Source organism: Symphalangus syndactylus, chromosome 7 (genome assembly GCF_028878055.3).
Source record: "Symphalangus syndactylus isolate Jambi chromosome 7, NHGRI_mSymSyn1-v2.1_pri, whole genome shotgun sequence".
Taxonomy (NCBI): domain Eukaryota; kingdom Metazoa; phylum Chordata; class Mammalia; order Primates; family Hylobatidae; genus Symphalangus; species Symphalangus syndactylus.
The window spans coordinates 19145313-19162633 of NC_072429.2; the positions used below are offsets into that span (position 1 = coordinate 19145313).

The window sequence follows — 17321 nt, forward strand, 5'->3', positions numbered from 1 at the left end:
AAGATTACACATTTATCGTCATATTTGGGTGGGTGTAGACAGGCAAATGAAAGAGTCCCTTTAATTAATTTGGTGACAGGGGACTTTAAAACTACATACTTGGGATAGTGCCAGGGTTTCCCAGTCTCTCCTACAGAGCTGAGTAAATGCAATGGCTTGGGATGCAAAAAAGAAGCAAGGATGAACCGAACGGGGAAGGAAAAATGGCAAGGAGGAATGCAAAACAGACTACTTCTTTGGAACATGATAGATTTGCCGAGCAGGCTGTTGAAAACAGCATGTGTAATCTAGAGGGCACTGACATAGGAAAATATAAAAGAAAATACCTTCCAAGGAAAAAAGTGGAAGGATAGGGACAGGAAGTGGAAGTCAGGCTCACTGCGAGCGCGCATATCCCAGGAGGTAATGAAGATTCTCAGTATTGTCTGTGCTATCCTGTCTGAAGAACATTCTTGGGTAGTAACATTCATTGCAATTTGAATGATCAAGTCTGTGAGTGATTGTTTCCTGAGTCTCATACAGGTCTTTTAGTGCATGGAAAAAAATGTGATGAGAGAGGGGGGAGAGAGAGAATTAGAGAGAGAGACAGAGAGAGAATAAATATCTGGCCAAAAGAATGAAATTAATAAAATGAAACAAAAAGGACAGGATGTGGACACACTTTCATTGACATTGGATCGCATTGCGCTTTATAATGTGTATATGTTTAGTAAAATTGCAGGGCTCCCTTTGTCCTTATCTCTGGGCACCTTGGGAGTTTTGATCCTTAAAATTACAAAGAGGACAGAGAAGGAACACAAAGCTCTCCCTCTTGGATGCACTGCCATCCATCTTTTTGATGTGAAACATCTAAAACCAAATTCTCAAAAATAATTTTCCACTGAGCATTTATTCAGAGCTCTGTTTCTCTGGTGATTCTTAACAAAGGTTTTGTTGCGGGTGCCCAGAGGAAAGACTAATTTAAATGTAGAAAGAGACACTTAAAAAATAATGTCATCTGTTGGCAAAATCTCTGAGGGTATTACCTTCCTTTCACACATGCAGGGAGCTAAACCTGATTGCATTTAGGGTTATCTTTAGCAGCTACACTCAGATTCAAAACATTCTCATGAGGACTATTGTTCTAACTAATCTACTTATTAAGCTTTTATTCCATTTTAATAGTCTTTTATTTTTTTAAAAAAACCTCAAAAGTGGCAGCAATAGATTTTGCAATTATTAGCAAGTAAAGAGCAGCTATAACTTACAACCACGGTTTGTCTAAGAAAGCTACACTTTAAACCATTTTGCTTAATTACAGGCACTCCCTCCCCCATCCGCCACCCTGCCGTCTGTCCCCAGTAAAGTACAATCAGTATGAAGCCAACTTTCCTCTAATTTGGAATTGGAGGTGAAAAAGTTCAGCAAGTGTGATGTGTCACTGCTGTTTACAGGAATGAGAAACAGGAGCCAAGGGTGGGATATCAGAAAAAAAAAAAAAGCACAATATATAATATTTGTGAATGAGAGAGTCATAGCTTTGTTTAAGCTCATTCGTTGTGCTCATACTAATTTGTGTTTTTCTTTTTCTTTATGCTTCCTCCACCTTAACTGTCTTCAAGGGATAGAACCATCAGTCTGATGAGTTTCCCTCTTAAATGCTGCTTTTCTTGAGCAAGACATGTTCACACATTTATTTTGAACAAAAGCTATATACACCAAACCAATTAAATGAACATTTTCTAATTTTTTACTTCTTATTAAGAATTTTCTCTACAATCTACAAACGGTATAATTTTAAAATGCATAACTCTTTTTCCCATATCTATTATCCTTGTACATCTGAACACAAACACAAACCACAAACTGCTAGAGAAATGTATAAAGCAGCACATTCAAGGATGCATGCAAACACTGAGAACCGTGGGCCCACCAAAGTCATACTGCATTCCTTAGAAATGCTCCTCCTACTTTATTTTTAAAGTTCGGTTTGGAAATTCCAAATAAAAGAATCAGCTTATTGTTACGCCAAGTGTGTGCTCAGTTAAAAGGGAGCACCTTCTGCAGCTAATTTATTCTTGGACTTCTGTTCAAATATTTTATTTATTTATTTATTTTTGAGACAAGGTTTCACTCCCGTCGCTCAGGCTGAAGTTCAGTGGGGGAGCTCAGGCTGAAGTTCAGTGGGGGATCTCGGCTCACTGCAACCTCTGCCTCCTGGGTTCAAGCGATTCTCTGGCCTCAGCCTTACAAGTAGCTGGGACTACAGGGGTGCACCACCACACCCAGCTAATTTTTGTATTTTTAAAGAGATGAAGTTTCACCATGTTGCCCAGGCTGGTTTAGAACTCCTGAACTCAAGCGATCTGCCCGCCTTGGCCTCCCAAAGTTCTGGGATTACAGTTTTGAACCACTGTGCATATATTAAGCCTTTACTATCAGAAATTTCCACATCATTCTCATTCAGGGTCTCTCAGAATGGTATTAGGAATTATCTAAAAGCAAAAAGGAAAATTAAACCTTATGCTGCACTGGCATCTGTTTATTCCTAAGTAGCCATCGAATGTCCCAGGAATCTGCTTCTCCATTACAGCATATGAATGATGCAGGAAGTTACATTAAATGCAAACAGGGAGTGACCCAAGGAGTAATAGCATTTAACATTTGTGGAACGTTTTTAAAAAATATTAAACTCCATAATCATTAGTTGATGAAACCTCATAACACCCTCACAGGAGTCATAGGCAGTAAAGTCAGACAACAAACCTTGATATCACAAGGTAAGTCTCTGTTAAACAAGGATTTGATCATTTACACAAGAGCTAGATTTCTGTTTTTTCATAAGGGGACGCTTGGTGGAGCTGAGAAAGATTTTCTTCAATGACCTTGAACTCTCATCCTTAAATAAACAAAGCAGCCTCAGGAAAGAGGGAAGAGTATACACATGCAGCTCACTTGGAGGGAGCAACTTGGGGAGTGGAAGAGATTTTCAAAGGTGAGAACACCAGATTATATTTTCTTTGTTGGGGACTTTGTTAGGAGAATTGTGCCATCAAAGGGCCAATGAAAGACTTTCTCCTGAGATGAAAGATCAATATCTTATTTGATTTGCAGGCAAGAAACAAACTTCAAAATGAAGAGTTCTTTACTGTATTTTCCTTGGTTAGATGCCTCTTCTAGTTTAGGAGGCTGCTGGCCATATCTTAAGTTCTCAGAGAGAGAAACTAAGATATGTAGAGGTTTCATGTGAATTCCCTGGCCCTCACAACCCATGCCATTCAATAGAAGGTGGCACATCTGCCAGATTGCCATTATACCCAGGCACCTGGGAAATCAACAGCAAGAAGCCCTCTTATCAGTGACATAAATGGCTGCCTGAAGAACAAGAGTGGATATTAGTGAGACGACTGTCTCCTCTCCACTGCCCATGGCAGATACTGTTGTTTGTCTGCTCAGTAGAGAGCAGTTGTTTCTCCAACTTCCCTCCTTTCCTGGCCAAATCTCATTTTTGTTCATATTAACAGGTGCTCAGAGAAGCTGTGCCCCTCTCTTAGACCAGAGGATGACCTATGGTTTGTCTAAATATCTAATAATTCCATGAACTTGGTTGATGATTGACTGATGGGTGGACTGATGACCCGGCTTTGTCTAATAAAGCATGAGGAAAATTTGAGTGATTCTTAGAATAATTTTAGTCCCTGATGAAAAAAGAGAGATGCTGGAGGTAGATCTTCCCCCCACTTGCCTTTCCTGGTTTGGGTGTCACTGTGGCAGAGAGAGGTGCTTGAAGATGAAGCCTAATGAGACTTCAAGGGCAAATATGGCCAACACCAGTACAGAGATTCTTTAGTCCTCAAAGGCATTGTCAACTACTGAACCAAGCCAGAAATTATCCACCTCCAGACTCAAGGGCCTTATTCTTAAGCCAGTTTTAGTTCAGTATTGAGCTATTTTTGCAACTGAAAGCAGATGTAAGGATATATCTCTCTCCTTCTCCACCAAAGAATTTTTTGCATTTACAAAAGACCTGTGTATTTTTAAAAGCTCATCACATTTGAGTATCTTACATTATTTACAGGGAGCTATAATGTATAAGGTAACCCATAGAGTTTGCCTAGGATTGTCCTAGTTATATTGCTGAGCAGTGCCATATCCCAGAAACCCCTTTCGGTCTCAGGCAAACCTGGAATAGTTGAGCACCTTAAATGTATTAAAAAATCCAACACAGGAAATTTATTCTCCCCCAAATTAAGGAAGTATCCAGATAATTCAATATGTTTTTCCCCCTCAAACATCTGGGAATATCAAGTGCAAATAGCATTTGGACTGAATTTATATAATGTCTTCAGTAGGCCACTTTGCTTTCCAGATACAGAAGAATGAATATTTCAGACCATTTGTGAAAAGGAACCTAGCACAGGCTTACATTAGGGTTACCACTATGAAAAGCTAGTAATATATGAAGGGTACATGTAAATATGCCAGGCCCTCTAAGTACTGTCCTTGAGTGATCTCATCCAACTCTCAAAGAATTCTAAAAATATTAATATTTAATATTAGTAATTTTGAGATTTTTAACTTAGCACATGTAATAATGTAAAGTTTTTATTCAATACCATAATTAATGTTTGTTTCCATTCTGCAGATAAAGCAACTGAGGCTTGGAGAGCTTAAGTAAACTGGGAAGTTTACTCATATGGTACATTTTTGAAAAACGATTCCCAAGTTTTGCCAGTAAACATGAGTGGATTTCATTTAGGGTTGAAACTGTCACAGAACACATCAACACTTACGTCAACTAAGTTAGAACATCCTAAATGCTCATTACCATTTCTTAGAAGTTTCACTTCAGTTCCTTCCAACCTGCAGATTTAAGCACAAGCCCCTGGGGAAAAATGTTAAGTGTGTGCCTGGGAAGGTCCCTGCTGGCACAGGCTCCAGTTGGTACAAGTCACCCTCAGGGACCTGCCCATTCACAGAGTCCCTGCACCCAGCAAAAGGAAATTAAAGGCAAATGCCACGTCTTGCACCTTTGCTGATGGGAATCGCCTGTTTTACACAAATACCTCTGCCTCTGGTCCAATAGAAAACCACACAAAGCATTTCAAGTAGTGGAATCAGAGGTTACTGAAGTTGAAGTTATCAGCTAGACCCTGTCCCGCATTATCTGCTTGCAGGAGAGGAATGAGAATGATGTTGGCGATTTTTGATCTGATTGTATTTAGAAGATAATGTCAATGAAAATTGAGTGTTGTTACTAGTACAAAGTAAATGTCGGGGCAGACTGGGACATTTAAGAAAGAGTGGAGAGGCCACTTTCCAGGGGAAAAAAAAACATTTAATTTTATTAACATTAGAGCTATTACACGTCACATTATTTTTGTTTTGTTTTTTGGCAAAAATAAAATAATTGAGGAAACCCAGCAACCAAATATCAGGGTCAATTTATGTAAGGGTAAAATACAGAATGGAACTGCAAGTGACCTTATTTACTTGGTTAGTTTATATCTCTCTTTTTCAATATGAAGCACTCCCACAACAGCACATCCAAAGATATTTTAACAATTGTTTCCTGAAAAGTTGGTGATTTATTTAGTACATACTGGAATCCATAAAATTTAAAATTCTTTCACAGTATAAGAATTCATTTTTTTTTTTTTTTTTTTTGGTCTCTTATATCCTCTTCTGCCCTCGGCCTCCAGATGTTTTAAAACATATGGAATGGGATCACAGGCACTGTTTTGGTGAGGTCTGTGACCAGGATGAAGATATTCATCTACTGACACTAATGACAATATCACTAATGGTAATACTGAGAATACTTTCATTTGTTTACTGTATGCCAAGCCTTGTGCTAAGTAATTTTATATACATTATTGTATTCATTTTTCCCAGTAACCTTACGATAACCCTACAATCACTGCCCTTGTCCAGGAGAAGAAACAGAGATTCAGAAGAGTAAGATTTTGCCCAAGGTCACACAGTTAGGATATAGGGATAAAGCCTGTATTTGGACATAGGCTGTTTGACTTCAGAGCTCGGTATCACTCTACTATATTCCCTCCATTTGCAGAGTCTACTTATCCAACAAGATTTATGATACTTGAAATCATATTTTAAAAGGACTTCAGGGTTATTTAGCCCATGTCCTGACTAGAATAAGATCAATTCCTTGTAAAGCAGTGCCTTAAGGTTGTACAAACCAAAAATGTAATGAGAGTTCAAGAAGGCTTTAGAGAAATTCTTGGATAATAGATCTTTCCTAGTTAGGGATGCCCCCTTTGAGGACAATATCACGAAGGGCAACTATCATCATGTCACACCAATGTCCCTTGGTACTACTATAAAAGACAAAATACTGAATAGTGGGGACTATAAGTCTTAGCTCATATGACTTTTTTATGTTCTTATGATTCTTAAAATATAGCTAAGTAACCTATTTCTATAATTCATCAAACTTAACCATGAGGAATAACTGAATCTTGCTGTTACTTGTCCAACTGGAGGCAAAGGTGAAGCCATTCTTATTAGAAGAAGGTGATGCTATTTCTGTAGCTTGTTTTGTCGGAGGAGAAAACAACTGGACGATAAGAAGCTCTGCGCCCTGTTTTCATTTCTGCTTTGAGGGGCTGAGTGTGACTCCCAGCAAGTCGAACTCTGAGCCTCACTTTCCTCATTAACAAAATGAATAATTGAAAGCTGGGCATTTCCCCTCAGGGAAAGATTGTACTGAAAAAAGGTTTGACAGTCAACAAAGACCTAGGCAAGGGGATTTTGTTTATCTAATGCTGAATTCTAGAAGGAGAAAACATCTCTTCTGAAAAATACATAACCGCAGGCCTACCCTCAGGCAAAGGGGCTTTGAAATTTACATAACCAGCATATTTCAGGAAACCCCAAGACAAGAAATCAAAGTGGTCTTGACTCAGTTGTACTTTACAGAGCCTGGCAGAGGCCAACACAAATTTCTTTACAAGGATGGAATGCACCCTCAACTCAGGCCTCAAAAAATATCCACAGATCAATTCCAGATAACATAACTTCACTCTCCGCTCAAATTGCAAAACGAACAAGAAACAGGTATTCATGAGCAGTATTGGGCAGAAACAACAGAAGATAACATTAGATAGTGAAATTATGAAATTCAGCCTATAACTATATTTAAATATTTTTTAAAGAATTTTCAAAATGAGCAAGGAGCAAGACACTCTCAAGGAAAAACCAGTCTGATTATAAAATGAACTTCTAGAAGTGATATGTTCTAAATGGACATTCAAGTGAAAAAATAAAATCATGAAATAGAAAAATTTGATGTATATATGTTCACTAACTGATTAGAATTGAAAGATATAATTTATCCATAATACTGAAGACAGAGACACAGAGATTAAAATATGAGAGAATAAGAGACAAAATGGAATAGAAAATGAAAACATCTTGTGTAAGTCCAATTAATGTTCTAGATAACAAAGAATGTTTAGAAGATGGGACAGTAATCTGAATCCTCAGATTTAAAAACCGCAAAAATCCTAGATACAATAAGAAATAAGAAATACAAATCTAGTCACAATGGAGTAAAGCTGCATAACATTGAAGACAATAAGAATCTCGGTACCGAGCAGAAATTTAAAACTCAGATTGCCTACAGAGAAAAAGAGTTTATTCTCAACAGATAGCAACAAAAATTAAAGACATTCTTTTCAATCTCTGAAACACTGAGGAAAAATAAATAGCAACCTAGAATTGTATAACTGGCTATTATGCAATAATGAATCATAAGTATTTTTTAGACAAACAGAAAAATGAGAGTATGTCACCAATAAATCTTAACTAAAGGAGCTCTTTGTGTAGTGGTCCTTACCCGGATTTTAATTTAGATGGTCTGAGGAGGAGCCCAGGCATTCATTCTCTCTCTCTCTCTCTCTCTCTCTCTCTCTGTCTCCCCATCCCCATTCTCTCTATCTCTCTATCTCTAAAAATGTATATACTGGTACTTAGTTTTTAAGCCGTTTAAGAGACTACAATGAGCAGACAGCATTGAAAGATATAATTTATCCATAATATTGAAGACAGAGACACAGAGATTAAAATATGACAGAATCAGAGACAAAATGGAATAGAAAATGAAAACATCTTGTGTAAGTCCACTGTTCTAAAATGGGCTTCTCAGTCTTGACTGTGTCTACTGATCTCCTGGGAATCTTGTTGAACTATGGACTCTGACTTAGTGGGCCTCAGGTTCTGCATTTCTGATAAGCTCTCAGCTGATGCTGATGGTATTGGTCCATAGACCACACTTTGAGTAGCAAACTCCCAAAGGAACAGTTCAGAAAGGTAAAAATTTATCCCAGGGAAAAGATTGATATTCAAGAAACAATGGTGAACAAAACATTTGTTAAATGTGGGTAAATAAAAACAAATATTAAATGTATCAAATGATAATAAATTTCATTTTCATGGGAAACAAGTAAAATGAGAGGAGATGATAAGTTAAACTCTTCAAGTTTTCATATTATTCAGATGAAACACAGAAGTCTGATTTATGAAAGTGGATACCTTGGTGTAGATCAAGAGTTTTACAAGTGCTTGGGGTGAATAACTAATAAAGCTTAAAGAATCCCCACGATCCGGTGACCACAAAATCTATTAAGCAAACCAGGCCACTTTTGAGAGTAAAAGGGGGTGTTATTAGTAATTAAAATGAACGACAGACATAAACCAAGATCATGCCAGGTAAACGAGGACGGGGTCAGCTTCTCTCAAGTGCTGTGAGATGTGGCTGAATGAGCAGATCTCTGAGTCTCTCTCCACCCCAAATCCCCATACCCAACCTAGCAAGAATCTCCTCTTTTTGTTTACCTTGTACCTCATGGTTCTGTGTGGATGCTCATTTAAAAAATAAATACAATGGGCACCTGTTGATTTTGTCTGTCAAGCATCAGCTTCTTTTGGTGGCTGCACCTTAATTTCCTTTGCGGAAAACCACCCCACCCCACTCTACATCCTTTATCATCAGTCTCTGCCTACTCCCGAAATAGAAACATCTTCCAAACCTGGCCAATCAGGCCGTTCTATTCCCATGACCACAATGATTGGTTGCTGCATAAGCATAAGACCAGGGCAGCCCAAGGAGAGACAATCCTGAGGACAACTAAGAAGGTGAATGCTTTTTCTATTGAATTTCTAGTTGTAAGGATTATGCAAGCCTGCAGCTTCTGGGAACCAGTGAGTAGACGGCCTGTTTGAGATCCATCTAAACCAGAGGGAGACAGACAAACAGGCCTGAGCTATCAGTGACATGGTCTGCACCACTGACTCTAGGCAAGCCTGAAGCTAATTATACCCCTGCGCTCGGAGGCGAAGTGAAACAATATCTTCTAAATCACTTTTTAGTATTTATTTATCAATTCTTATTTCTGTTATCCTTATTTACTTAAGTCAGTTTGAACTGGGTTTAGACCAGCCAATCAAAGGAATCATTAATAAGATGTATAGTTTGTGAAAACCACTTGACCAAATTAACTTGGCAATCCCTTTCAGCTCCAGGGACATCACTCAAGTGGCACCAGCTAAGTAAGAATGAGAATTAGAATTACTGTTTTCCAGGTGCTAATATTCAAATCTATGGCTTGAAACCACTGTGAACTTTTTCAGTGCTTACTACTTCTTCTAAAAATAGATTTTTTTTAACCCAACTCACTCACTTTACAGTTGGAAAAATGAGCCAGAGTGTGAATTCTAAATTCACGTTCTAAGATAGGAAGCTTATAAAATGTTGTATATGATCTGATTTTCAAAACATTTGAAGGGGCTGGTTTAGATAATAGAAATTCAGCTAAAGTAGGAGGCTGGAATTAATGCTTTCGAATTTATTTGCTTCTGATTCTAAAACTCATAACTATAAGCTATTTAAATGCATCATTGTTAGTATTCCAGGGACAGTCACAACAATAAATAAGGTACATGCTCAGTGCAAGGTGCCTTAATGGCATCTAAGGAAAAATATCTACCATTTTGCATTTCTTCTGAATGCTTGACTTAAAATGCTAAGAGTCTATGCACTGTGATACTTTTATTTTTCATACAACTTGTTATTTATATTAGCAACTAAGTTTTTCAAATATTTTGAAAATAGAATAAAAATATGCTCTTAAAAAGATGAGTCCCCAGCTCCCACAAGTTACTGGCACAGAGAAGTTCCTCAGATACTTGCTGAATAAATGATGAATGAATAAATATGACTGATACATATAATATGTTAAGGAACATAAAATATGTAATACAGACAGGAGAATGTACTTTCCTCTAGATACTAGTTACTACTTAGGTCAGAACTTCAGAACATGCATTTCCAGAAATACAAGTGCCAATGCAAGGTGTTAGATTTTAAAAAATAATAAGTTACTGTCAGCAAAAGGTTTGAAAAAATAAAGCTAAAGACATTTTTTTTTTCTGACTTCTTAGAGCCTTTGTCAGTGTACATTATCAATATCCAAGAAGGGACAAAAAAGAAGCAGAGGTTTTCAGACATAATTATTCTAATTTGGCCACCACATTTAATTTTGGTGTAACATCTTTTTTTTTTTTTTTTTTTTTTTTTTTTTTTTTTTTTTGAGAGAGAGTCTTGCTCTGTCGCCCAGGCTGGAGTGCAGTGGCGCAATCTCGGCTCACTGCAAGCTCCACCTCCCAGGTTCACGCCATTCTCCTGCCTCAGCCTTCCGAGTAGCTGGGACTACAGGCGCCCGCCACCACGCCTGGCTAATTTTTTTTTGTATTTTTAGTAGAGACGTGGTTTCACCGTGTTAGCCAGGACGGTCTCGATCTCCTGACCTCGTGATCTGCCAGCCTCGACCTCCCAAAGTGCTGGGATTACAGGCTTGAGCCACCGTGCCCAGCCCAACATCTCTTATTAAGGACATTCTACAGCCCTCCCTTTAAGGAATGCTTCCAGGCTGTCACTGCCAGCATCCAGAAAAGGACCTGACTAATGTTTCCTTTGAGAAAAGCACTGTAAAGCATGGTAAAGTCAGAGAAATTTTTGCTTATGAGTTCAGATACATCATATAATTAACTGTTGTCATTTAATTGTTAATTTTTACCTTATTTCAGGTGTATTTACAGAAATGAGTGTGATGTTTTAAAAATGATTTAAATAAGTTCTAGGCACTGATATGCAACTTAATAATTTGAGAGGAAGAGATAACATTATCTCATTCTTCTTCTGAAATTAATTATGGCAAACACATCATATGGGGAGGCAGATGTGCTTTTTGTATGGGTAGAGGAACCTTATACCCATTCAGTAACTGGGAGGTACAATTGAACTCTACAAAAAGATTTTTTTTCCCCTGTGATCCCAGCAAAATAGCTTAGAGGAGCAGCAAATATTACCCTGGATGTAGAACTGATCTGCATAAATTCATCAAAGGACCATGCTGTGGATACACAGATTATTTGAAAGAGGAAACATATCAAGCATTGCTTTAAAGCAATGCCTGAAATAAACAGAACAGTGTTTCAAAACTCATTGCAGTTCTACATTTCTTATGTATCAATAAAATGTGGATAAACGTATAAAGGAAAGTATTGAGTATTTCATTTGCTTCCTTGTATTCAACCACATTTTCAGTTATTCCTTATTGATTTATGATTTTATGAAAGCCCAGGGGTATGTTTTCCTGCATATTTCTAGTTGACGATTGAAAGTGTATTTCATGTTTTGTAAAGGACACGTGGATGCTTCCTTGCAAATCTTCACTCTCCTTTAAAACAATACTTATAATAGGAGTTCAGCATAACAACAAATAAGCATCATTTGTTTTCCTCTTTATCTTATCTTTGTTCCACAGGAATTTAAATGCAAATGTGAAATAGAATGAACACCAACAAATGCATCAACTGCTCTCGCAATATAATCATTGCAATCTATAAACCATAACAGGCTCTCTTGTGCTGGCTGCTTACTGTCACAGTATTTTGTGGTTGGAAATACATTCTGTGGGTGTTATTTTGCAACCAAATTTGAATAGGAACACTCCGAGGAATCATCCCAGTGTTTATTTGAAAAGAGTGTAATGTTTGCCTGTGCATGTATGGAACGGCTTTATTCTTTATTTAACTTATTTTCACAAAACAATTAAGGGAAATGTATATTTAGCATCAATAATTAAAACCAGGGAACTCAAAGGGAGGGTTGATCTGCACAGCCTTATCTAGCATAGCTTTCTCTCCTTGCTACTATTCTTGCTACATGATCTTTCTTACAGTCTCCTGGAACAATCCATTCTGAATTTGAACACAGACCATTCCAAACATTAGTCCTTCTACCTGAGAAATTACCCCATGTGCTATCCCTAGGTCAATCAGTTACAATTTTTAATACCTTAGAAAGGGACCTAGGTGGATGGACTGGCTTCTAGACCAGTGGTTCTCAACTTTCTCAATTTTGGCATTGCTATGGTCTGAATATTCTCCAAAAGTCATGGGTTGAAACTTATTCTTCACTGTGATAGCATTAAGAGGTGGGGGCCTTTAAGAGGTGATTAAGTCATAAGGGCAGAGCTGCCATGAATGGGATTAAGACCTTGATAAAAGAAGCTTCACCACTTTGGGAGGCCAAGGTGGGAAGATCACCTGAGGTCATGAGTTCGAAACCAGACTGACCAACATTATGAAACCCCATCTCTACTAAAAACACAAAATTAGCTGGGCATGGTGGCACATGCCTGTAATGCCAGCTACTTGGGAGGCCGAGGCAGGAGAATCGCTTAAACTCGGGAGGCGGAGGTTGCAGTGACCCAAGATTGCGCCATTGCACTCCAGCCTGGGCGACGAGAGTGAAACTTGGTCCAAAAAAAAGGGCTTCACAAAGCATTTGGCCTTTCTACCATCTGCCAAGTGAGGACACAGCAAGAAGGTCCTCATCAGACCTCAAATGCTGTTGCTTTGATATTGAACATCCCAGCCTCCAGAAGCATGAGAAATAAATTTCTGTTCTTTGTAAATTACTCAGTCTCAGGTATTCTGTTATAGCAGCACTAACAGACTAAGACAAGCATGCAATAACACTTTCTATGGCAACTTATTAAGCACAGACTTTCAGACTTCAAACTCAGAAAGTTAGGTTCAGTGCATCTGGAAAAGGACACAAACATCTGCATTTTTAATGTGCATTCCAGCTCATACAGATGCATGTGGCTCCATGCTCTGCTAGATCAGGGACCGGCAAACTGTGGCTGATGGGCCACATTTGGCTTCCTATCTATTTTTCTAAGATTTGTTGAAACCCAGCAACTTCTATTTAAGATTATCTATGTCTACTTTCACTCAAAGTATAGTCTATGTTTACTCAGCCCAGTGAGAGAGTTGAGTAGTTGTAAGAAGTTATAAGAGACTGTACAGTTGGCAAAGGCTAAAATATTTACTATTCTTTACAGAAAATGTTGGCCCACCTCTGCTCTAAAAGATTTTGTATTAAGCTTGACGCTTCAGTAGCCACTGTGAAGGACAGTATGGAGATTACTCAAAAAAACTACAAATAAAACTACCATATGATCCAGCAATCCTACCACTGGGCATTTATCCAAAGGAAAGGAAACTAGTATATGGAAGAGACATTTGAACCCCCCATGCTTATTGCAGCGCTGTTTGCAATAGCCAAGATAGGGAATCAACATAGGTGTCCACCAACGGATGAATGGATAGAGAAAATGTGGTGCATATACATAATAGAGTAGTATTCAGCCTCAAAAGAAGAATGAAATCCTGTCACTCACGGCAACATGGGTGGAACTGAAGGACATTATGTTGAGTGAAATAAGCCAGGAACGGAAAGTTAAACGTCGCATTCCATGTTCTCACTCATGTGAAAGATAAAAAACAAAAGCAAACAAAAAAATGATCTCATAGACAGTAAAAGTAGAACAGAGAATACCAGAGGCTGGGAAACGTAGGGGAAGAAGGGGATAGGGAGAATTTGTTAAAGGATACAAAATAACAGCTATGTAGGAAGAAATAGGTTCTAGTGTTTTGCACCACCAGTAGGAGGACTATAGTTAACAATAATATAGTATGCAGCTTCAAATAGCTAGAAGGAAGATTTTGAATGTTTCCAATGCAAAAAAAAAGCTAAGTGTTTGAGATGATAGATACGTGAATTGCTCTGATTTGATCACTATACATTACATGTGTCAAAATATCACTATGTACCCTATAAATATGTATAATATGTGTGCATTAAAAATAAAGTTTTTAAAAGGCAAAAAAAGCCTTTTGATATTAAAGAAAAGGGCTGTTGATATATAATGTAACCAAGTTAACTGGGATTTCTTTAATTTGGAATCTGTAACAAAGTAAATATAAAATGTGTTTTCCTTCATATAACTTGTTTTAAAAACCCATAGATTTAATAAGAATATAATAAAATGAAAATAAGATAAAATTCAAAAAAAAAAGTTTTATGCTTCAGACTTAATGTACCAAAACGCTATGATGTTATAATAAGTAAGTCATCTTCCCATGGTATTTACTTTCCTACCCTGGCCTAGTAGCCCTTACTTGACATGGTTCCTGGGTCCCTCATAAACTTCATTCTTTCCTTCTTCCACCATGCCTTTGCTCACTGTGTCCCAGGCATACTGGCCTTCTTTCTGGTCCTCAAACATGCCATGATTGTTCACACCTCAGGGACCTGCAAATAGGCCATGTGTGCTCATGCTTTTATCTTTTTAAAGATTCAATGAGTATTTATATAACATTCACATGTGCTCAGGAGACATGCTAAGTCATTGGCATCCCCTGGTTCTTCTATGGTTCTTCTCTACCATCTTGGCCCATCCCTTACCTTTGCTGCCCTTCCAATGAAGAAAGAGCATTGAATATGGAGTGTGCACATTCTGGGATTTTTGTACCTTGTTAGAATGTTAAAAGATGACATTTATTTAAAGAGATTCAAAGTTGCAGCAATTTGTGGTCTGAGTATTCCCACTAGCAAGCAATTCTGGCTTCCATTGTTTCTATGTCTTTCAGGATTGGCTGTATAATATACAAGGCCCAGTGCAATATGAAACCACAGGTCTTTTGTTAAAAAAATTATTAACAGCTTCAAGAGAGTCAAGAGAGGACAGAAGGATGTTAAACTAAGTGGGGGGCCCTTCTGAGCACAGACAACTGCATAGGTCACATATCCAAAAGGTGGCCCTGGCAGGGGGAAAAGTGCCAGTTTAGGACAGTACTTTGTGTTTAACACTTGTGTCTTAGACATTCTCCGTATCTACTGGCAAAAACATTTCAACAAAACTCACAGTAAGATCAGTCCAATTTGTTTGCTGTTAGATGACACCATACGCTTTGATTAGCCAAACAGTTGAATTAACATACAGCAAGACCAAATATTATTTCCTACCAAATTCACCTACACATCTATGAATATTTTTGAAGCTTCATGCTTCCCAAATTTGAGCAAATGTGATGTGACTGATACAGCAAAGCGTCATGATAAAATGATTTTGTTCATGTTCAACACAAGTTGGCAATTGGCCCAGAATATGTGTAAGTAGCACAGTTGAAGCCTTTCAGATTCTAACTGAACCAAAGTAATGGACATCTGTTGTTTGTGTACAGTGTTGGTAGGACTTTCAATCAAGGTGGCCTGCTTTCCCCTGGTCAAGAGGTGGCCATATGACTATAACCAGGAATGAACACATTGTCCTAGGATTTGGTCTTGACTAGAGTAATGCAATGACAAAAATTTAGTGGAATCATATAAGGAAAAATTGTTGGTGTAGATTCATTTTATTTATGCCTTAAAGAGATTACTTCAACATATATTCCTGTTATCTAGTTCACTGGAGCTGTCTTGCTTCCAGGCTGTTCTAGTGTTTTTCTTTTGAATCTGTTCATTGATTTGATTCTGATATTTCTTTGTAAAACCTTTTCTCTATTTGAAGTCAGCTTCTGTTGCTTACAACCAGTGAACCAACACCGGCACAAACACGATGTGGCTATCGATCGTCTGTAATCTTAAATAACTAACAAAATCGCTTATATAATGAAGACATAATGTTTATAACCTATTGCACTTATCGTGTAGGCTTCATTGCTTCAATTGTTTCTATAATTTATTTATTTAATACTTTTATTAATAATAGGTGCCAGCTTGGAAGCAACTTTACCGCTGAGAATTCTACTGCAAAAGTAGCACATCTGTGCTGACAGGATAGCTCACTAGATTGACCTAGATAATGAGTTGTATAATTCAGGCTCCACAACAGACACTGAGCTATGAAAATATAAGCAAATGAGTGAAAATGAAATTCACTACCCCATATTCCATGTTATTTCTGGATGCATTGCTTAGCAGAGCTATTAGTTTGTCTTCTTGCTGGGAAATGGGATTTAGAGGTTTTTAGAGTAATACCACCAGCAAACCCTCCCTGCAATCACTGCATAATGCTAGATGACTTCAAAATGAAGTAAATGTAAAAAAAAAGTGAATGAGATGTGTCAGATGAGTATAATAGTAAAGAAAATGCAATTCTGGATAATCTCCACCCCCATGCAAAATGTGAAAATCTTTCCAGTTCGCCTAACACGTATTGAGTAGTTACTCCACCAGCAGGATCAGAAATAGATAAAGCAAGTGAGGTGCCCAGGGAACAAATGATAAGGAGGCACTCGCTCTCCAGACTGCTAAGTGCAGACTTGGCACCTGGAAGTGAGTGCTTCCTCATCGTGGACCCCTACGCGCCTCACTTGTCTCACTTTTGTTCAGGCCTTATTTACTGGGCCAGTGAAGAGCTTTAAAGAAAAATTTTTTTCCGTTCAAATCTGTTAGGAAGCAAGTTTACCAAGAACTCTAAAATAAGGTTCAACAGCATATATGCCATAAGGGAGAGACACAAAATGGTAGAGAAAAACTGCATTGAACTGGCAGTAACCATAAAGGTAGTAAAAAAAAAAAAAGTTAGTAAAAGTACTACTATTTGAAATTGGATGGCTGTATTTGTTTTCTCTCTCAGAAAAGATGACTCAGACTGATGTAAGAAAAAAACAATATTGACTTATGTAACTAAAAATTCCAGAGGCACAGTGTGACTCGATTTGGAGGAGAGATGGTGTCAAGAATTGATTTCTTTTTTCTCTATCTCCTTTTAGATTGGCTCCATTCTCCAACAGAAAAAGTGGATGTGGCAACCCCAGACCTTCCAACCTTCCAGCTGCAAGTTCAACAGGAATAAAGACTTCTTCCCAATGGTTTCTTCAAAAGCCCTCAGATTAGCTGTTTGCCTAGCTTGTCACATGCCACCCCAGAACCAATCCCTATGGCCAGAGAAATGTAGCTT

General features: G+C 37.9%; 1 protein-coding gene across 15 annotated transcripts in view; it reads right to left on the reverse strand.

Moving 5' to 3' along the window:
• Positions 1-17321, reverse strand: part of TENM2 (teneurin transmembrane protein 2) — a 1678453-nt gene that overhangs the window by 599767 nt on the left and 1061365 nt on the right. The gene's annotated exons all lie outside the window — the stretch shown is intronic.